This window comes from Eptesicus fuscus, chromosome 4 (assembly GCF_027574615.1).
Source record: "Eptesicus fuscus isolate TK198812 chromosome 4, DD_ASM_mEF_20220401, whole genome shotgun sequence".
NCBI classification, from domain to species: Eukaryota; Metazoa; Chordata; class Mammalia; order Chiroptera; family Vespertilionidae; genus Eptesicus; species Eptesicus fuscus.
The window spans coordinates 31,429,031-31,452,178 of record NC_072476.1 but is presented as its reverse complement, the minus strand read 5'-3'; the positions used below and the strand labels follow the sequence as shown (position 1 = coordinate 31,452,178).

Genomic DNA, 23,148 nt, shown 5'->3' with positions numbered 1-23,148 from the left:
TTTCAACCTGATAGAGTCATGTACATGTTATTACAATAACAGTACTCACTTAATTGGGTTATTGTGAGGGTTAAGTAAGCTGCATTTGTAAAGGTTTAGAGCAGTACCTAGCCCAGAGTAGGTAATAAATGTAGCTGTTACTACTAAAAGTTCTGAATAAGAAAGAAACAACAACCAAAAATTAAGTAGCTGCAGCTATGCTATGAATACAAATGACCTACTGCTACATGCAATAATACAATGAATCTCAACAGATGTAATACTGAATGAGAGAAGTCAAACATGAAAAAGTACCAACCATTTATAGTTTAACTTCAAGAATAGACAAAAGTAATCTATGATTATAGATATCAGAATAGTGGTTATCTTTGAAGCAAGGGTCATGAGTAGGAAACAAAAGGGAAGCTTCTGGCATGCTGGACAATGTGTATCTTGACCTGGTACTTCCAGGGTAGTTACAGGGGGAGCTGATCTATGTAAAAATTCATGAAGCTGTACATTGAAGGTTTGTGAAACTTACTATACACAAGTTACTGCAAAATAAGTAAGCGTCTAAAATACAATAGCATATATGCTATGGCCCCAATGATGAAAATATTTATGTATGTGTATGCAAAAGATGATATATAAAAGGATCATCACAAAAATATTGCATCAGGGGTGAGAGTTTATTTTTCCCCCACTTTATGTTTAATGTATTACTTACAGCTTTTTTTAAAAAAATAATAAGCATGTGTTATTTACCTAATCAGAAAAATATTCTTAAAGCTATTTTCTTATGGGAAAAAACCACACACACCCTGGTCCCCAGGACCAGGGATTCTCTTCTTGTAATGTGCCTCTCACTGGGCCAGTGACATGTTCACTGCAGCACTGCTATGTTTTCAATCCAAATTATAGAATGCTGTGCAGTAGTTAAAAATAATTAGATGAAATTAATGGCACATTAGACTGCCAAAACACATTAAATAAAAAAGAAAGTCATATCCTCATTATGAAGCAATTAGTGAAATAAAAGGAAAATTACATATTTCTCCAGAAAATGATCCGAGAGGATAGGTACAATATAATGGTGATTTCCTGAATGTCTAGAATATGATTGGGGTGGTGGGTATGTAAAGAGAGCTTTGCTTTGTCTGTCCTTCTATAATGAGACATCTGATATTCATGTGCTACTTTGGAAACTAAAAATAAATATATGGGAGCTGGATTGCATACTGAAGAAGGAAGTTACAAATATGGAAAGAGAATGAGAAATGAACCCTGTGGTGTTGGACTGAAATTGGAGGTATCCATGTGCACAATGTTTTTTTAAAATATATTAAGATAGATCTAGACATATGTATATGATTATGTGTATTTCCTAGTTTTGTCTGCTGAGAGGGCCTAGACTTACTCAGGAACAAGGAGCCATCTTGGTTTCTAAGCCATTCTCCATCTAAAGGAACCAGGGCTCCTTGGAAAAATGGCTGACTCCAGAACTAGGGAAGGAAAAGTAGTGAATAAACCTGAAGCATTTTGCTGTGCTAAAGAATAGGGAAGGGCTTGAGTAATGACAGGACATGTCCAAAGGACATAGAAATCTATGAGGATGGGGGGGTTGACTCACTGGCCAAATCTGGGACGATTTGAACATAAAGAACATAGTGACAGATTATAACCCATAGGATTAAAAAAATAACCTATGAGTCAATACTGAGATAAATATATAGATGAATAAATACATGGGCAAAAAGAGAAAGTTCTTCATTACAGAAGAATGGCAGCTAATAAATGTAGAAGAAATGAAAGACAGAAAACCACTTATCAGCAACCACCATAGTTATAACTATCTCAGACAAGAATTGTGAATGCTAGCCCTAGCCGGTTTGGCTCAGTGGATAGAAGGGTCTCAGGTTCGATTCTGGTCAAGGGCACATGCCCGGGTGGCAGGCTTGATCCCCATTGGGGGGCGTGCAGGAGGCAGCCAATCAATGATTCTCTCTCATCATTGATGTTTCTATCTTTCTCTCCCTCTTCCTTCCTCTCTGAAATCAATAAAAAAAAAAATGTTAAAAAAAAGAATTATGAATGCTAAAACTTGTGGGTAAACGTTTGATGAGAAACTGATTGATTACATAGGGGAAAATAGAATTTCATAATGGAGAACCTGGCTGACACCACCATAAGTGATCAAACTTAACAGCTCTAATATTGGGGAAAAGTGACATCACCTGCCACCTGATATGATGATGTTCCTGTGTTCCTAAGTACACAATACCATTTCTGTGATATCCTGCCAAAAATACATAACCTTAATCTTATCATGAAAAAACATCAGACAAATCCAAACTGAGGAATATTCTACAAAGAAATGGCATGACTTTTTCAAAAATGTCAAGGTCATAAAAGACAGAAAAAGACTGAGGAATCAGTCTACATCAAAGAAAACTAAAAAGTGATTACAGTTAAATGAAATCTTGGACTAGGAAAAAAAATTGTTTTTCTTTTGTTATAAGACATTAGTGGCAAAATTTGAAAAAAAAAAAACACCTCTATGATTAGACAATATAGTATTTTCAATGTTCATTTCCTGATACTGATTATTGTACTATGATTATGTAAGAAAATGACCTTGATTTTTAGAAAACAAACAATGAAGTACTTAGGAATAAATGAGCACCATATCTCAAGTAGGTCAAGAAAAAATGTTTAAAAACATGTATAGACAGAGAAAATGATAAAGCAAACACAGAATAATGTTAATACTTTGGAATTTTAATTGAAGAGTATTCAAGAATTCTTTGGATTATTTTGGCAACTTCTCTGTAAATCTGAAACAATTTCAGAATAAAGAGCCAAGAATAATATCTGCCTACTGAAGAGATATGCTACATTAAAAAAACAAAGTTAAAGAAAATGCAATCCAAACACCTACTATTTGTTTTTGTTCTACTCGTTTTTTTACGTGTATACTATAAAATATATTTTTAACATTATTGAGTGCATACTACATATAATTTTTAAAATTTATTTTCAATTTTCCAGATTTTTAAAAATTGAATTTATTGGGGTGACATCGGTTAATAAAGTTATATAGGTTTTGCCCTGTGGTGACTCAGCTGGAGCATCATTCCATACACCAAAAGGTCACGGGTTCAATTCCCAGGTAGAGCACATACCAAGGTTGCAGGTTCAATCCCTGGTCAGGGTGCATACCGGAAGCAACCAATCCATGTTTCTCTCCCACATTGAAGTTTCTCTCCTTCTCCCTTCCTCTCTCTCTAATACCAATGAAAACATATCCTTGGGTGAGGATTCAAAAAATTAAATAGGGTTCAGGTGTATAATTCTATAATATATCATCTCTGTACACTGTATTGTGTGTTCACCAGCCCAAGTATTCTACATATAATTTTGTTTTGCTTTTTTCATTTATTAAATTGTAAACATTGTAAATTCTCAAATGTTATTCCAGTCTATAAATATAATCATTTTTTCCAATGTAATAAATAATGCCGTGATAAACATGATGAATATTTTTTCAAGATAAATCTTCATGCACCTCTATTTCCTTAAAAATAGTTTCTGAGCTTATCTTAGAAATATTTCTGAATCAACAGAAATAAGTATTTTTAAGGCTCTTGATTTGCTGTCAAATAATTTTCCAAAAAGCAATTCATTTTCAACATTTCTCTGCAGCTCTCCCTCTATAAGACCCATTGCTAACCAGGAGAGAAGGGAGCAACTCTAAAAAGCACTGTGCTCACAAAAGCCTCTGAGGCAACCAATCCCAATCATGTGTCACACGGATGTTAGTTTCTCTCCCCCTTCCTGTTTCTCCTTTCCAGTCTCTCTGAAAAGCAATGGAAAAAATATCATTGGGTGAGGATTAACAACACACACACACACACACACACACACACACACACACACACACACACACACCCAGCTTAGAACTCAGAACTCTTGCTAAACCCCAGTGCCCCTCTGTCCCCATTTTTCTACCATCATTAGACAACATCAGCTCAATCTCTGCAATCTTCCACTGGCCAGAACGGAAAAACTATGGCATTTAATCCAACTTCACCTGTTTGCTGTGGCGTAAACAGTAGCCTGTACTTGTTCCAAACCATTTTAACGGGGTTATTAAAAACTCACAACAACATAACCAGTCAGTAATAAACAGATGCCATGGTGATAGAGGACTGTACTGTAGTGTCTATAAAAGCATCCACAATGAATACACCCCATCTACAAGACTGTGCATCAGCATAAACCAGTGGCTAATGACAGTTTCAAATTGCCCTGACCATGTTCTCTTAGTGAGTAGGAAGATAAACTCCTCTGAAGCTGGCCTGACATTATACCATGCTGTCACCTGGGACAGGTACACTAGGTCACTCAAGGTGCTCCTGACACTGACAGTGTAATGCTCCCTCTGACAGACGCTATGAGGAGAGCTGTGTACCCGGCTGCAGCGGGCTGTGGGGACACAGCTGAGTTATAAGAACCACAGCGCCACTGCATCTGCTATGGCTTCCTGTTGGAAAAAACGCCTACCACATCAAATAGCACACCTGTGTGAGGGGAAATGAGGTCACAAGACTAGGAAAAGGTGTCCTCCTCTAAGCATCAACCCATACCCAAGTGCCTTAATGCATACTTATGCAATGTCCAGTGTAGGCAAGGTGACTGCTCTGCACTTGGCCTCCATAAAGGGTCTAAGTAGTTCAAGCAGCTTTTTCCTTGTGACTTCCTCAGCATATAACTTCTAGGTTTTCTGTGATGGGGAGAAGACTATGGGAGGAATCAGACCCAGGTCTTAAATGCTTCAGGCCAGAAGTGACACATATTACTCCCTCTCAGAGGTTACTAGCCAAAGCTAACCTCAAGAGGGATAAGAAATGTGGGGAGCACAGAAATATGCAGTGAGCAGTTAAGTGTGTCTGCCACAGGTGTGCAGAGCTTATTCAACGTGATGGGGAGCCAGCAGCAGAACTACTAGGAGTCTAGCTGCTCAAGGATTCATGACCTATAAACTGGACTTCTTAAAATACAGATGTAATTCACTTACCATAGAAGTCACCATTCTAAAGTGTATAATTTAATGGTATATTCACCCATTGTGCAACCATCACTGCTAATCCCAGAATAGTTTCATCACCCCAAAAAGAAATCTCATTCCCATTCCGGGCTTTTCTTCCCTTTTTTTGCTCTGGAAATCATGGAAGAACCTCTATACTATGTATCCTTAACCCTAGGTCCCATTCTCCCCACCCCCATCATTTTCTATTTGTCTCATCTATTTTTTTCCTAAATAAATACTAATTGTACCAATAATTAATATGATTAGGCACTTAAACTATTACATTCTACTATTTCATTTCATCCTTACAGGCCCTCTGACGTATAGGAACCACAATTATCTCAAAGGTTAAAGTCTGTGTCCAAAGTCAAGGAATTGATATGTGGTAGAAGCCGGATTCAAACCAGGCTAACTGGCAATAGAACCACTCTGTCATCCACTTGCATGCCCTTCTAAACCTTTTTAGAACAAGGCAAAGTTACAGATAGAAGTTGCTTCCTTAATGACCTGGGATTCGTTTTGCAGTTGGCATCCTGGTTGTACCATCAGGTGATAATATTACTCCAAATTAAATACACCCTAGAGGCATGGTAGAAGCTGGTGTGTGGCTGAAGCTATCCTGTATTTCCGTTCCCCTAGTGATCAAGAAGCCTGGTATAACATGGTGTTCAATACATATATTTACCCAATTACTGAATCAATAAAATCTCCCAAACCAGAGTTATCACTCCACACACAATGATACAGCATGCTGGCTCTTTAGCCATGAGCATCTGAACAGAACCGGTGCTTCCTTCTGAGAACTCTTGGTTCTGCTTAAAGCCACCCACTAAGGGGCAAGAAGCTAAGCCAGGCTTTTCAATTTTCATAGCAAAACGGCAGGACACTACTCATAAGATGTGCTTTAAAACCTCAGGACCTCCACTGTGGACTGTCTGTCTCCTACCTCTGGCAAAGGGTCTCTCTGTATTCACTTTCCCAGATTCTCCCGCTTTACCCCTGATGATAAAATACATCACTCTGAGTCTATTCTCTTGCTCCCATCCCCTATATCTGCCCTTACTATTATACTAGAGCCTAAAGTTCTCTGCCCTTACCCAAGATGGGTCCCAGAAAGGGCTACTTAACTGTGGGTCATGCTCTACTGTTCTTTGGAATATTCCCTCCACCCCTGCACTTAAGCCATCATCATCCTGTTGATCTTGTAAACACATATACAGTCCCAGCATCTTAAAGAGGGCCTAGTACATATGAAGTGCTCTGCAAACGCCTGCTCAATCACAATAGCTTCCCTTGACTGATTTTTGGTACAGTCACCTGCCTCTCAGGGTCCTTCTCTCAATGGTTTTGCTGAAAAGAGTGTGGGCCTTGACATTCAATAAACTTAAAAGCCAGGTGAGCCATGAAAGAACATGGGCTTTACAGGTAAACAGACTTTGCTTCAAACCCCAAATATGCCATCTACAAACAATGGGGCCCTTTACTTATGACATTACTTATCACTCAACCTCAGTCCCCTTGTTGACCATCTTCACAGTTATGATCATCACATTGGACATAAAACATCCAACACAGGGCCTGACTTATAACATACATTCAAAGGTTAAACTAGATCCCTTTTATTCATTTCATTAGAATTTTTAAAATAAACAAGTTTATTCATGTTTTTGGCATCCAGGTAGCTGACCTAGAAATATCTAAATAGACGTGACTACTGTGGGGTGGGGACTCAAGTTCTTTCTCTTCTTAATGATTATTGAATTAAATTTTAAATAAACTATCAATTGCTGGAAGAACTTAAAACATTTACAATTTTACACCTATATGGAAAACTAAAATCCTATAAAAAGTTCAGGTGGCATCTTAGAATAATCTTGAAAAATACAGATAAGACTCAATATTAACAGTTAATATGCAGAAGAAAGCTTAGCAGTATACTTGGGAGAGAAAAAGCATAATCAGTCATTTATCCATTTATTCCTTCATTCACCCAGTTAGTATTTAGTGAATGACTACCTTTACACCTGGCATTGCTGCATGCACTGGCTCATACTCATGGAAATGATGAGAAGTTCCCTGTACTCACTGAATTCACAGTCTACTCCAAGCATATTGCCATTAGGCAGAGGGAGATTTAGACTCGTTTTATTATAAGCTACGTCCATATCCTTTATGGAAGTAGATGGAAAGGGAAGAAAAACACAAAACAATAAGACAGTGAGGGCAACTGTAAATTCAAAGGAGGGGTGATAAAAACAGGGCTGTGAGCTCTGGCTGGTGTTGCTACGTGGTTAGAGCATCGGCACGCACACCAAAGAGTCACAGGTTCAATTCCTGGTCAAGGGCACAAAACTGGTCCGGGCACATGCAGGAGGCAACCAAGCAATGTGTCTCCTTCTCTCATCAATGTTTCTCTCTCTCCTCTCTCCTTTCCTCCCTCCCTCCCTTCCAGTCTCTCTGAAAAAAAAAAAAAAAGGAAGAAAGAAAGAAAAGAAAAATCAATGGAAAAAATATCCTTGGGTGAGGATTAAAAACAAAAAAATAGGGCTGTGAGATCAATCTAGCAATGGTACCATGGGCAGGTCTTCAGAGTGGGGAAGGAATTACAGACTCAGAAGGCCACTTATGGGTCTAGCACAACCAGGAAATAACAAGGGGCTACAATAAGGCTATGGCAGTGGAAAGAGATTCAAAGACAAAAACAATGAAAGGACAGCAAGGTGGTGGAAATCCAGAACGAAGACAGGAAAAAGGGACAGATGTCATTTGTCCTTAGAGCTTTAGAGACCTGGAAGATGGTGAGGTCACTAATTGGGATGAGATCTTGCTGGTGGGGTTTCCAGGTAGGCCATGGGCCATGGGCTTTTTCATCTCTGTTGTCATGCTAAATGACCTTTTAGAGTTTGCAAGTTACATTACATAAGGAACTTCATCCAACTGGTCCACATAACACTGCAAAGGTTCTGAAACCAACAAATGCTCTTCCTTACAAGACTACAAATCCCTGACTCTATGCCTGGAATGTGTCCCCACCTAAACGCCTCCCCCCCTCGCCAAGCACAATTGGCTAATATATTCTCCTGTATATTCAAGAACCATCATCCCTCTTTGCAGTGTTAGAAACTGACCCTAAATGACCTAAGATACAAAATGAGCCAATCTGGGTTCAGAGAAGGTGAGCACGAGTTCATGTGTTCCTACCGTCCTCAAACCTTTGTACAGATCCAGCCTACTCAACGCAATGATGATGTGTGCTTGTGAGGATCGAAGTACTGCAAGATCATGGTGCTCTTACATAAGCACCAAAGGAAGAGGGAATGTGGAAGGCTGAGCTTGGCAAACCGGGTGGGGTGGGCAGGACCACAAGAAAAGGCACTAAAGATAAAGCTACAGGGAGATTAAAAAATGACTAAACATAAATAATAAATGTCACCTGGAAGTAAATTATATAAGTCCCACATCAGAGGGCACACGCCACAGAATCCATTTCCTCCTGTTATTACAAACAGGTAGACAAAAACCAACTACTTCCATTCTATTTTTCTACCACAGGATGTCTCCTAAAGAATCCAATTCTCTGAGAAACAGTCCACAGCTGATGGCACCACAGTCTGACCCAACATTATATTCTAGTCTTGAAACTGATTAATTTCTGGGAGCATCTGTACATTCTCTAAGCTGTGCACAGACACTGTGCAAAGGATATTAGAATGCCTCACCATCCAGCACCACAATTACAAGATAATTCTTATATTTCTCCCCAACATAGTCATCTTTACAAGTAAAATAAATAAGCCCCCCACATCAGCAGTTTTCTCCATAAGCCACTCAGAAGGTCTACCAGGTGCTTTGTTCAAAACATACCCAAGCATTAACCAAGCTGCCACACCAACCAGCATCAGGCATAACAGAGGCTGATGAACCTGGCTCCAATAGACCCAACCAACAGGAGCCACTAATCTTCAAAGAGCCATAGTTTGCCCTGGCCGGTGTGGCTCAGTTGGTTGAGCATCATCCCATGCACCAAAAGGTCGCCAGTTCAATTCCTGATCAGTGCACATGCCTGGGTTGCTGGCTTGATCAAAGGAGGGATGATAAGATCAGTGTAGGTAGGGGGCATGCAGGAAGCAGCCGAAGGATGTTACTCACATCAATGTTTCTCTCTCCCCACCCTCTTCCTCTCTCTCTAAAATCAATAAAAACATATTTTTAAAAATTCAAAGAGCCATGGTTTGCCCATGGGAATCCTCTGCCACCTTCTCTCTCTCTCTCTCTCTCTCTCTCTCTCTCTCACTCTCTCACACACACACACACACACACACACACACACACACACACACACACACACACCAACAGTTATACAATTAATGTAACCACCTCATGTGGGGAGGGGGTGGAGAAGAAAAAAACCTTTTAGGATGTGGAGCTCTAAAATGGTATGATACAGATTCAGGCAGAGTTAGATTCCCAAATGATGAAGTCACTCAGAGAGAAAGATATTGGGCAAGAAGAAAGTCTGAATATTCAATACAGGAAAACACTCTGTGCCAGTCACATCAATGGCCTATTTAAAGACCTTCCCATCCCAGCTACCTTCCCTGTTCACAGCCACCTTCAGGTAAGCCCTAATCACTCCAACCCTCATACAAACTACACCTTACATGCCCCAGAGCGGGTGTGCCTTGGTGGGTTCCCTACCTACCCTCCAAGACCCAACTCAAATGTCACCTCTTCTATTGGGCCTTGCAAGACTCCCCCCACATAAGGACAATTCATCCTGAGTGCTCCTCAGCACCAAGGATAAGCACTTCATATGCATTTATCTCGAGAATGAACTGAAGGCTCTGCCATAATTGTTTACTTTATGTTTGTTCCCCTTCCCGGCAGAGTTCACAAGTGCCTAAACCAGGCCCTAAACATAGAAGCTTAGACCCAGAAGACCAAATATGTGTTTTATAAGTGTCATTCCACAGGACAGAAACACTGCCAAGGGAGCATTACTGCAGAAATATGTATAAACATCTCTTGAGCTGTTCCAGGGAAGAAGGGAAAATAGTCCTTCTTTCACCCACTTCATTGATGAAGAAAGTTAAGGCCTGGTGTGGGCCACTCCCTGTGTAAACTGCTAAGCTGACTGACCCAGGAGCTTCTCCCTACCTACCCAATAAGTCTAAGTTTCTGTCAAATGCCAGATAACAGAACTGTCCAGAAAAATGAATTTTGTTCTGCAGCCTATATAATAAGAATAATAAAGAACTGCCATCATCTATCAGATATTCATTTAAGTTTCTTACACTATAATTAAATGTACAGTGAAACATACAAGAAAGACATGCTTATTGTGCTTTGCGGTATTGCAAGTGAGGACGAATAATCATGTTATTAATTACTTATATGTATTAGGAGATTCTCCTTCCATCAAAGCAAACAAACAAAAAACCAATCCTCTTAGTCAGAAAATGAGATATAGCACAAAAAGAGGAGTGAGGACCCTGGAAAAAGATGGCCCTGGATGAGGCCTCAGCTTCACCCTCACAGCCTTGAGCAAATGATTTCATTGCCGAGATCCCTTCCCAGCTATGAAGTGGGCAAGGAAACACCAGCTTTTGGAGTCATCAGAAGAACTTAAAGTATATACATGTGTATGTCTGTATGTGCACACACAGTGGGCATACATGATATAAATTTCGTACAGTCTGGCACAAATTTTTCTGAAATAAAGCTTCTCTTTTATTTGCAACTGGCCTTAGAATTATGAATTTTTAAATGATGAGTCTCTGTTGGTGGGAACATAACAAGGTATCATTTTTGGAGGGGAATTTGACAATATCTACTGACATTTAAAGTCACACCATTCTACACTCTTCTCTTTCTCTCTTTCTGTCTCTTTTGCATTATTTTTCTCCATGGGGGGGGAAAAAGTCTCAGTGTAAAGCTATGAAGGACATTCACTGTCTATATTGCATATTTTTATGACAGTCTTTTTTATAATGAGCACTTAAGATTTTTTGTAAACAGAAAAAAATACATTTTTATAAAAAGTAATTTCTCCATTTAATTTCTTCTGATTTTGTTTTTTTAATATACTTTTATTGTTATTATTATTAAAATATTTTTATTGATTTCAGAGAGGAAGAGAGAGGGAGAGAGGCAGAAACATCAATGATGAGAGAGAATCATTGATCGGCTGCCTCCTGCACTCCCCACACTGCATATCAAGCCCACAACCTGGGCATGTGCCCTGACAGAGAATTGAACTGTGACCTCCTGGTTCATAGGTCAACGCTCAACCACTGAGCCATGCCAGCTGGGCTGATTTTAATTTTTAAATGAATCTCACATATAATAAAAAGTTAAATCCCAAATTATTTATCACCATTTGAAAAACCATGTGTGTTATTTGTCTCCCCCGCCCCCACCCTCCCTCTCCCACACACACACACACACACACACACACACACACACACACAAGACAATCAGATCTATAGGGGACTTGTCTGTTTTGGTCACTGTTATACCCATGACATTTCAAAAACTGCCTGGTACATAGTCAATAATTATTAACTGAACACACTTAAAAGCTCACATTGTTCCAGCTCCTCCACTTCTAAGAATTCATTATACAAAAATATTTGCCCAATTGCACAAGATAAAGAACAAGACACTCATCGAGAATTCATAATAGCAAAAAGCTACAAACCACATAAATTTTTTTTCAATAATACTGCTTACTAGAATATTCTGTCATTTTTAAAAGAATGAGGCTTTACCCTGGTAGGTGTAGCTCAGTGGTTGAGCATCGACCTATGAACCAGGAGGTCATGCGTTGTGGGCTGGATCCCCAGTAAGGGGCATGCAGGAGAAAGCCAATTGATGATTCTCTCTCATCATTGATGTTTCTCTCTCTCCCTCACCCCGCTCTGAAATCAATAAAGATTTTTAAATAAAAAAAGAGAAAAAAGAATGAGGCTTTAAAAAAGAATGAGTTGGTTCTCTACATAGTGATATAGAAAGATCTCATGTTAAGTAATAAAAAGCAAGCCTCAGAACAGTATGACTAGTTATATCTAAGTTTTTGTTTAAAATTAAAATAGTAAAAAGGTTCTGTTGTTTTAAGTTAAAAACAGATAATAAATGTTTTTTATATGCGAAGAAAAATATCTGGAGAATATATACTACACCATTAGCAGTGATTTTTTTTTTTTTTTTGGTCTTAGTGAAAGGCTACGTGGGGTGTTCACTATAGTGCATATTTCTGTAATAGTTTTTAAAATAATGAGGACTTAATATTTTTGTAAACAGAAAAATAGTTATATGAAAAGTCATTTCTCCATTTTACTGTTTTCTGGTTGTAACTTTCAAAAGTATCAGACATACAAATTAAATCCCAAAGCACTAAACTGAGGTCCATGGGTTTGCCAAAAGAAACAGTGCTAGGGCCACAGCTGGAACTCAGGTTCCCTGACTCCCAATCCAGTGCTCTGCTCCTTCCTAAATCACAAGAAGCAGAGATATTGCAGGGACAACTGGGCTCTCTGGAACTATTAAAGGTCTTACAACTATACAAAAGCTTCCATCAGGGAAAAAATAAGAAGTTGCTTAAGAGCTAAATTCTTATTAACTTAAAATGTTCCATGCGTTTAGCAAGTAAATGTTCAGGGTTGGTCAAGAAGTTTGATTTCAAAGTCTATTTCCCAAGTACACTCGGACTTACTCAGGTCCTGATTTCAAAGAGGATCAAGCCAGTCATTGGCAGGTCCTAAAACTTCAGGTTTCTCAGGCAACTGACATCTGTGGCTGATTATAAACTCACTAGAAGCCCGGTGCACAAAATTCGTGCACTTGGAGGAGGGGGGGGGGTGTCCCTCAGCCCAGATGTCCCACTGATGGCTTAGGTCCACTCCCTGCGGGGAGCGGGCCTAAGTCCTCAGTCGGACATCCATAGCACTGCCACAGAGGCGGAAGAGGTTCCCGCCACTGCCGCTGCGCTCGCCAGCCATGAGCCCAGCTTCTGGCAGAATGGCACACCTCCCTGTGGGAGTGCACCAACCATCAGGGGGCAGCTCCTGCGCTGAGCGTCTGCCCCCTGGTGGTCAGTGAGCATCATAGCGACCAGTCATTCTGCCGTTCGATTTGCATATTAGCCTTTTATTATATAGGGTACCACCCAGGGGTAGTTACCTGCCTGATTCCTGTTGGCTGCAGTCAATGCTGCTATCTCCAGGTGCTGAAGTATAACCCTGAGGTTCCTTTTATCTAAAACCTACCTGCCTTTTTTTTTTTTTAACGTGCTAGACATGAAGAATTTTAGAATTAAGACCACTCTGAAGTTTTCAACACCACAACACAACTGGAAATACTCCATTCTCTGAAATGCAGATCTGTTTTTTGGACTCTTGAGATAATGGTTAAGCTATGTGCCCAATGAAACAGCTTTCTACATCAGGAGTATGAGAAGTATGAGAAGCTCAAGAACTGACCACTCTCTCAGAAGGAAAATAAGAACTCCTTAGAGCAGTGGTTCTCAACCTTTCTAATGCCGCGACCCTTTAATACAGTTCCTCATGTTGTGGTGACCCCCAACCATAAAATCATTTTCGTTGTTACTTCATAACTGTAATTTTGCTACTGTTAATGATCGTAATGTAAATATCTGTTTTCCGATGGTCTTAGGCTCTACAAGTTGAGAACCGCTAGGAGGGTCGCCTAAGACCGTCGGAAAACACAGATACTTACATTACAATTCTTAACAGTAGCAAAATTACAGTTATGAAGTAGCAACAAAAACAATTTTATGGTTGGGGGTCACCACAACATGAGGAACTGTATTAAAGGGTCACGGCATTAGAAAGGTTGAGAACCACTGCCTTAGAGGGACACAAAGACAAGACGGTGATTCCTTCTGCATTTTCTCCTTTACTGAGACTTTTGGACTGTTTCCCTGATCAAGCCAACCCCACAACCATTCAAAGGGGATTTGTGTAGGCGGAACTTGTGCGCAGTTAATGAATCAATGGCTTCTCCCCAAACAACAGGAATTATAGGACTGCACAGTGAGGACAATGAATCCCAGAAGGTTAGTTAATTGTTCAGCTTAAAGGAATTTAAGTTCTCAGTGTCACCCTCCCTCCAAGACCCTCTTTGGATCCACAGAACCTCAAACCTGTGGTGGCAGCAGGGTGGGCTGTACGTATCACTGTCTGTGCTACTGAGAAGGAAACAGAGGCTCAAGAAGTTAAGCGTCCTTGCCAAGGTGCCAAGATTCAGACCCAGGACCATCCACTCCAGCCTTGTCTTCCTTGGTGCCAGCACTACTCTCTAGCTTGGCCAAGCTCAGAGGGAAGGCTGCACTTTGGAGGTCCAACAGAGGAGGCAGTCACGTCCATTTAAACGGCCCCAATCTCCTCAGTACTGGTCACCAACTTACACAATGGTGACCAGTCTTAAGAAATAAAAAGCAAAATGCAAGGTCAAGTTCCCGTCGCCCAGGAGACCTTGACCTCTTACCCAATAGCTCCCAAGAGCTAAGTAAGGGTGTCAAGGCTGCCCAGCAGAGCCCGGCAAATATCTGTCGCAGCGGCTGCCAAGGCACCTACCTGCGACAGGCACTACTCCCCAGGGATGCCTGGGCCTCGACCACACGCGAAATGATTCCCAGGAGAGGCCAGGCTGCCCTGCTCCCTAGACTGAGCCCACCTGATGCTGCTGGGTCGGATTCGGGTCCCATTCGCACTCACAGGGCGCCTCCTACGTGAGTTACCCCCAAAACTGCCGCCTGGAGAGCCATCGTACCGACGGGGAAACTGAGGCTTGGAGAGGAGAAGTGGCTTAGCCCGAGGGTTAGCGCGGGCCCTGGAACCGGCGCCCTCTGACGCCGAGACCCGAGGGGCTGGGCTGGCATCCTCGGTTGTGGAAAAGATGACCCTCGAGCCGCCGCAGGGGGGTCAGTTCGAGGGGAAGGTCCACCCGGGATGAGCCGAGGTGGGAGCCGCGCTTTCCGAGCCAGCCCGGGCGGTCGCGGCGACCACAAGGCATCGGGCGGCGGAGCTACGGCACCCCGAGCCCAGGCGCCTGTATTTTACCGACCAGGACCCCTGGATTTCCCGCACTCACCTCTGGCTATCCCGCAGCACTCCCGAATCTGAGCCGGACCAGGCCCGCACCACTGAGGTGCTACCACCGCCCGCTCCTAACGCGGGGGTGGGGGCGTGGCCCTCGGTGGCCCCGCCCCGCCCCACAGGGCCGCGCGCTCCCGGGCCAGGTTTTCCCCCTGCGGATCCGTGTTCTTGGTACGGGCCGCCGGGCCACGCCCCCTCCGCGTTCGGGCCGGGCATCCGGGCACGAGAGCTGGCACGTGGTTCTGCGGTGGGCCGGACTCCCGAGCGGACCGCTTCTCCTGTCCCCCTCGTTGCGTGCCCTGGGCCGCTGCCCACCCTCTCGTGGGTCACCACGGGGCCAGGGCTGTGCACCGCGGTGTCCAGCCTGCTGTAGGTCGCGCTTGGAAGGTGTTCGCCGCTTTTTCTGCCCCGCGGCCCTGTTTCCTGACCCAGGCTACGTGCACAGGGGGTCCGGGTCCCTCCTGCCCGACCTCAGAATTGGAATGCTGGCCTGCTTGGGTCGGGGGCGGGAAGTCACCAGGCAGGGGCAAGGTCTGGAGGGACCAGAGGTTGGCGCCTCGGGTTGGAAAAGCCTGGCTGTCTTGGTCCCGGGTAAGACTCCCCACTCTACCCTCTACTGCGGTTCCTAAATTATAGGTGTCCAGGTACCCTCTGACGTGGGAGGGCTCCTTGGGACGGCTTACGTTATAGGGGTCCATGTAAGACTGTCCAAACCTCATTTATTTGAGCCAAACAGAATATCCTGGAAGCAAGATCTCATCAGACTGGAAAAAAAAAACAAAAAAAAACCTAAGAAAAACAACAGTTTGGAACTTCTTTTATGTATTTAGAATTAAGGAGGGAATGTAAGGAAGAGTGCATGAAGGTGGGAAAAAGCAAGGCGGCGATCTGATTACAGCAGCGATTTTCAACCTTTCCCATTCATCTCATGGCACACATAAACTACTTACGAAAATTCTTCAGCACACCACAAAACACATTTTTTTGCCAATCTGACAAAAAAAATAGGTATGATTCATTCACACCAGATGGCTATTGTGTTGGTTGTTATTTTTTTATTTGACAGTCTAAGGTCAGTTCCCCTGACTAAGTAGATATTGCATGTTTTAAAAATTCTTGCAGCACACCAGTATGCCACAGCACGCCAGTTGAAAATCACTGGATAGTGAACAAGATTATGTGCTCTCTTGAGGGTGGCCATTGCTTTAGAACAAGCATGTCAAATTCAAAGGGGCCAAATAAACAAGGTTTAAGTTTATGTGGGCCACACAAAAACAAAAGCTTCAATTTTCATAGAAACGTAGATTTATTTCAATAGAGACATGCTGAATACAAAGGGCTGAAGGAAATGAGTACTAGATGCACCAGTTAATAATGCAGATTTCATAATCAAAGAAAACACAACAATTTTAAGAGAAACATCAAAAATGCTTTATTCAAAGTAATGTCCATCACTAGCTACACATTTCTCCCATCTTTCAGGTAATTTGTGAATACCGTCCCAACAGAACTTTTCTTGTTTTGAGGCAAACCTTTCAGAGACCCAATTTTCCACTTCTTCACACGTTTTAAAGTGCTGCTCAGAAAGTGCATGTGCCATCGAATGGAACAAATGGTAATCTGAAGGAGCAAGGTCTGGTGAATATGGCGAGTGGGTTAACACTTCCCAGGCAAGATCTTTTAACATGTCTTTAACTGGTTTTGAAGTGTGTGATGGTGCATCATCATGAAGCAAAATTACTTGGCCATGTCTTCTGGCCCATTCTGGTCGTTTTACGATCAAAGCGTGGTTCAAATTGATTATTTGTTGTCGATAGCAATCAGTATTAACGGTTTTACCTGGTTTTAGAAGCTCATAATACACCACACCTTCCTGATCCCACCAAAAACACAGAGCATTGTCTTCTTTCTGAAGCGATTTGGCCTTGCAGTCAATGTTGATGGTTGACCTGGATCAACCCATGATTTTGTGCCTTTGGGATTCTCAAAATAAATCCACTTTCATCGCCAGTCACAATTCGATGCAAAAAAAGACTTTTTTTCATGCCGTTGAAGCAACATTGTACTGATGACTTTTCGGTTTTTCATTTGTCTTTCGTTCAGTTGATGCGGCACCCATTTTCCTTCCTTTAAAATCTTTCCCGTTGCTTGTAAACGATCGGAAATTGTTTGCTGAGCAACGTTTAATCTTTCTGCAAGTTGTTTTTGAGTTTGACATGCATCTTCATCCAATAATGCTTGTAATTGTTGGTCTTCAAACTTTTTCGGTTGACCTGGACTTTTTTTGTCTTTCACATCGAAATCATCACTTTTAAAGCGTTTAAACCAGCGTTCACAAGTATCTTGAGATGGAGCATGTTCACCATAAGCTTCCCGAAGTATACGATAACTTTTTCTTCAAAATAAAGTAATGAATTAAAATTTCCCACAAATGCTCTTTTTTTGGCATGAAATTTGACATTTTTAAGCGTAAAAAAATATCTATGGTGTTAACACCTTCAGAAAATTTGACATGAAGTTTTGAAGCTTGTTGACAATACAACAAAATAGCATACATATCAAATCGCATATATCTCAACATATGTGTAACTCCACCTATTGGAAAAAATCTGCATTCTTAACCAGTACACCTGGTAATTGTTAACATAAAATAATAGAACATTTTAATAAAAATTAATATTTTTTCTTGAACATTAACTTACCAGACACTGAATAACTGCACAAATTAATAAGCGTAATGCAAACCTATTTTTTTTTGTTCTCCAAAAGTGAAATATTGCCTGTGTGCACGCTAAACAAATCAGTCCAAGACTAATGACGTGGCAATCGGCTGCTAAAATATTCACTGCTAGTATTAGTGGAGAGAAATGGTGCGCCTGCGCATAAGGCGCCTAAGGGAAATGAATGCAACATGATTAAAGTAATTAGTCATTAGCGAACGCTGTAGTTCGTTATTAATAACTAGAGGCCTGGTGCATAAAAATGTGTGCACTGGGGGGGGGGGAGCGGCGGGGGGGGGGGGCCCTTAGCCCGGCCTGTGCCCTCTCAGAGTTGGCCCTCTCACAGTTCGGGACCCCTTGCTCCTTACTGCCCACCTGCTCGCTGCTCCTTAGCGCTGCCGCTGCTGCAGAGGCAGGAGAGGCTCCCTCCAGTCTCTGCACTCCCCAGCAGCAAGCAGCTTCTGGCTGAGCAGCGCTCCCCCTGTGGGAGCACACTGACCACCAGGGGGCAGCTCCTGCATTGAGCATCTGCCCCTGGTGGTCAGTACGCATCATAGCCACCAGTTGGTCCGCCATTCAGTCAATTTGCATATTAGGCTTTTATTATATAGGATAATGTATAACAGGATATTGTAAAAATTAAGTTATGAAATTTTTATTAAAATGTTTCTTACATATTGGCTGGGTTGCAAAAATATTCATTGTGGGCCTCAAGTTTGACATGCTTGCTTTAGAAGGAGAGGTTTGAAAGGGGACATTTCAGCGCTGTGCTCATCTAGATGCACAAAAACAATGGACAGGATTTGCTTACAGCAAAGAAAAGCCTTTTAACCAAGAAGTTATAAATGCCTTGGGCTTGACCATGATCTGCCCAGTTAGGAATTTAGGATCAGATCATCTTGTGAGGTTACTATCTATAGAACCTCTTTTTCATTCACATAAGGTTTTGAGGATTAAGTGATATAACTCCTGAAGGATTTAGCTCAGTGCGATAGTAAGTTCTCTAGAAATATGTCATTGCTATCATTATTACTACAGGCTGCACTGGAAATTTCTTTTGGAACAGTGGGCAACTCATTTCATTCAGAGCTGATTCTCTTTCTTTGAAAACAGGGCCAACCAACTGACAACCAAATACTTTGAAAATAGTAAAGTCCTATACAGAGGGAATTATTATGTTGGCCCATTTCAGGCTTCCTGTAACCAGGAACCAGTCCCTCCAACAGGTTTGATGAATATAATAGCCTTCAGGATGGGACACACCCTGTCCAACTAAGAGACTAAACATGTAACTCCTATACTATTTCCTCAAGAGAGTAGTGGGGAAATTCATCACCCAGATCTCTGATACTCCCACCTTTTCAACACCTTGTTGACCATCTCCTCTGAGTGTCCCAGTGAGGTCTCAAACTTTGTGGATCCTTGCACCTGCTCTGTGAAGTCAGACTTATTCATAACACAGAGTGCTGCCTCTCTCTAATAATAGCATCCCTGAGTCAGGAAATAGGATTCTTCTGTTGCTTTTTCCCATTGAACCAGTAATTGAATCCTATGGATTCTATCTCCAGGACCTCCCCACCTCACCCTTTCTGCTGTCCCAGCCCTAATTCAGTCCTACCTGAAGGGTTGGCCTTTCACCTGGATAACCTCAGCAGTAATTGACTGCATGCCACCTCCAGTTTCTTCTACACCCACTGCTAGGAAAACTTCCTCATATACGTACTATTGTGCTCACTGTTTCCATACACGTACTACTGTGCTTCTTGTCCTTGTACCCTTCCTTCTCAGAACACACTCTCACTAGCCAGTTTTGGGGGGAGGGGAGAGTAGGTAGATACACATCTCACACTAATAAATTCATGATGGATAAAATATTTAAATGATTAAAGAGTGCAAGAAAAAAAAATGAAAAGTCCTGCAAGAAACCATGGGAGAATTAGTGTTAATCTACAAAAGGCTCTTCTGAGTTATGACACAAACCCCATATATGTATATGACCTCTCTGGAAAGAAAGAAAAAAAAAAAGGTAACATGGTTGTTTCCAGAGGTGAATTGGGAAGGGGAAGGGGAGTGTCACTGTTTGCCCTTAGTATCTTTCATTTTGTGCCTTATGAATATTTTACTTATTCTGAGTCAAATACATAAATATTTTTTAACACCCAAATAAGCTTATCTCTGGCCAAAGAACCAACACTTTTTAGCAGCTTCCAATACCTAAATAATGACTATACAATTATTTTTCTTAACTTAAAATAGTATATGTATGTGTGAGGTTGTAGACATTATCTCTTGCCAGCTCACCTTTGTTTCTTCTCATCTTCACTGCCTAGAAAGAACCACTTACTGCCTTATTTAGCCCTTCTTCTGTCCTTATTTCCATACTGGTAAGTAAGTGTTTTTGTGGCTGGCTGTTGTCCTACATTTTAGGTCTTATCTCTTGAATCCTACTAATGACGGGTTGGGTCATGTCACACAGCCTGCCTTACCCTCACCCTCCTCCCCCCAAACATTTCAACATAATTATTTATATACCTACTTTACTTCCTCTGTTAGTCATCTTTTTAAGTGATGTAAGCCTGGGACCATCCCCTGCCAGCAGTATCACGCTATGTTATACAATGAAGCCATCAGCATCCTTGCCCTTCCCTTTGTGCCCCACCTCTGGCTTCCAACTTCAGTTACCTGAATTCTGGACATTTTCATTATTGAGCTTGATAACATTTACATTCTACATATGTGTTCTTTGCTTTGTCTGCCATTTGGGTTTAAAAGTCAACTCAGCAAGCATTGACATTGTTCTAACGTTGTTCAGGGTGTGTGTGCTCAGCCAAGTCTACCACCCCTGTGATTACAGGTCTCTTCTTGTACAGCTGTCCACTTCCTGGAGGTTCATTTTTTTTCTGGCACGATTTAAAAGAAGCAGATCCTCAGTCTCTCTTTGGATTTGGTATATCGAGCTTTCTCTAGAGACTTCCTCCAGGGTTCTCAGACTGCTTCCTTCCCCTATCTAGATTAGCTACTGTCAAGGATCGAGGCTGCATTCCTATCTGGGTCTCAGTTCTCACATCAGGTTCACAATCAAAGTCTGTGGAATGAATGGATTTCCTTAGTCTGGAACATAAGAGCATTCAAAATCTGGCCCCAATCTGTCTTTCCATCTTAATCTTCATAACTTGCTTCCACAAACTTTACACTCCAGCAAAATTGGATGGATTCTCATACATGGTATGCATTTTGATTCTTCAGAGCTATCAGGAATGTTGCTCTTTTCCGTGTCTGTATGTCTGTATCTTACCAGTTCTTCTACCCGCCCCCCCCCCCCCCCGAAAGCTGTCCTGATCCCTCCAGAAGTGATGGCACCTTCGCTTCTGTCCAGCCACGTGGCCCAGAGTATTTTCTACTTTAAATCATGTGTCCAAAGTTTTGGTCTTTGGTCCCTCCAGGGCAGGTCTGTGTTAGAGGCCTACTCTCTCTATCTCTCTACCCCGAAGTCCTGCCCAATGGGATAAGAGGAAGCTAAGGGATGGGCTACGGTCATTGGAGAACAAGGACTTTGTGGCCGATCCAAAGTTTTGGGGGGCTTTGTTGGTTTTGGGAGGCTATCTTCACTGAAATGGAAGAAGGTTTGTCCAGGCATAGGTGCAGGTGCCACTAAGGGAGAGATGGGGGACCACCAGGAGAGTGGGTCTTTCTCTGATGCACACAATCCATTTCCACACCCACACTGTCCCCCCATAAGTTTTTCTGAATGCAAACAACCAGAAAACTCAAGACACCTACAACAGACAAAAAGCTCAGGGACTGGGGGGCAAGAAGCTGGCTCCTAAAGCAATGCTTCTTTTCCCAGGAGAAGCCTTTAAACATGTACTATCCCATGAAGCTAAGGGAGGCATTAACCTGTATCAGGATCTTTTGATGGCCATGATCCCTTGAAACCTTTCCCTGTTCTATAGAACCAAACATTTCCTGAGCGCTTACAGTGGCTGCCACTTGCTATAGGATGGAGGTGAGGGGTTAACTAGTGAGCACCAACTAGACCCTAAGCACTGTGTTAAACACTCTACAACACGCATTACTACAAATCTCTCAAAAATATTTGCTATTATCCCCACTTGATAGATGAGTAAATAGAGACTCAGAGAGGTAAAGGAATTTTTCCCAAGGTCCCCGAGATCCCACAACTATTAAGTGTTTACATTGTGATAGGGCCTTGTGCCTATCAGTGATCTTGTCAAGCATGTCCAAACCCTTCACACTTCACTGCAGCCCTGGGAACTGATCTTCCTCAGTGATGGGTCTGGCTCCCTTGGGGCACCCACCCAGCCCCTGGGGTCTTTGTTCAGCTCTCAATTTGGAGTGGTACCACTCCTCACAGTGGTGTAGGCTCCCCACACTCCATTGGCTGAGGGCTCCACCCTCAGTCTCTCAGGGCTCCTGTTCCAGTCAGCCTGACTCTTCCCTGCTCCCTCTGACTCTGACTTCCTCTTTTATGGGCACACAGAGTTTTAAAGAACCTTTAAGATCATGCTATACAACCCCCTACCTTGAGTGGGAGCTCATTCCAAGCAGGCCTAAAAGGAGCTGACCTGTCCTTTAGGAAGAAGAAAAAGAGGATTCCAGATCTGCCCAGAGAAGTTGGGTTGACATTCCCACAGAGGAAGGTGGTTGATAAACTGATGTACCCCTCCTTTACTTCTCAGAAATGACAAGTGTCAAACCAGCTCTCTGACATAGTGTCAGAAAGGCAACTCCAAGCCCTTTGAGTTAATCATTGCCCTGTCCCTTTCTCTTGGGAGCTTTCGGTGACAGTGCAGGACAAATGAGTTTGCAGATTTCCTGATCCCCCAGGGCTGTGATGACACTACAACAGGGATAGGACTGTCACCAAAGCACAGAACCATAGAACCTCCATCTGGATTATGCCTTGTCTGCTAACCACATTCATGGTCTTGCCCAAGTCTCTCTATTTCCCTCCTTAGATAAGATACCAGTTTTCTTATTAGCAAAGTAGGGAAAAATCCTGTCCCTGCCACTTCCGTGTCTTCTGGGGCTCATGATAGTGAGCAAAGGATGAGTATGTGATAGCAGGGTAGAAGGCAGGTCCATACCCAGGTGAACATTATTGTCCAAGAGGAAAGGGGGAAGGAGCATGAAGACACACCTCCACACCTCTTAAGTCCCTGGCCAAACTGCACACCTGACCTTGTGCCTAGGAGGACCCTGAACTTCCTGAAGCTCTTTG

The 23,148-nt window shown here is 42.3% G+C and overlaps 1 protein-coding gene across 1 annotated transcript in view; it reads right to left on the bottom strand.

The window, feature by feature from the left end:
* The window catches only part of LOC103286027 (NADPH--cytochrome P450 reductase), a 61,387-nt gene extending 46,138 nt beyond the window's left edge, over positions 1-15,249 (bottom strand). Inside the window, exon 1 of the mRNA XM_028145306.2 lies at positions 15,182-15,249. The gene's annotated coding sequence lies outside the window, so the exon portion shown is untranslated. The remainder of the gene's footprint in view (positions 1-15,181) is intronic.
* Between the last annotated feature and the right edge of the window lie 7,899 nt (positions 15,250-23,148).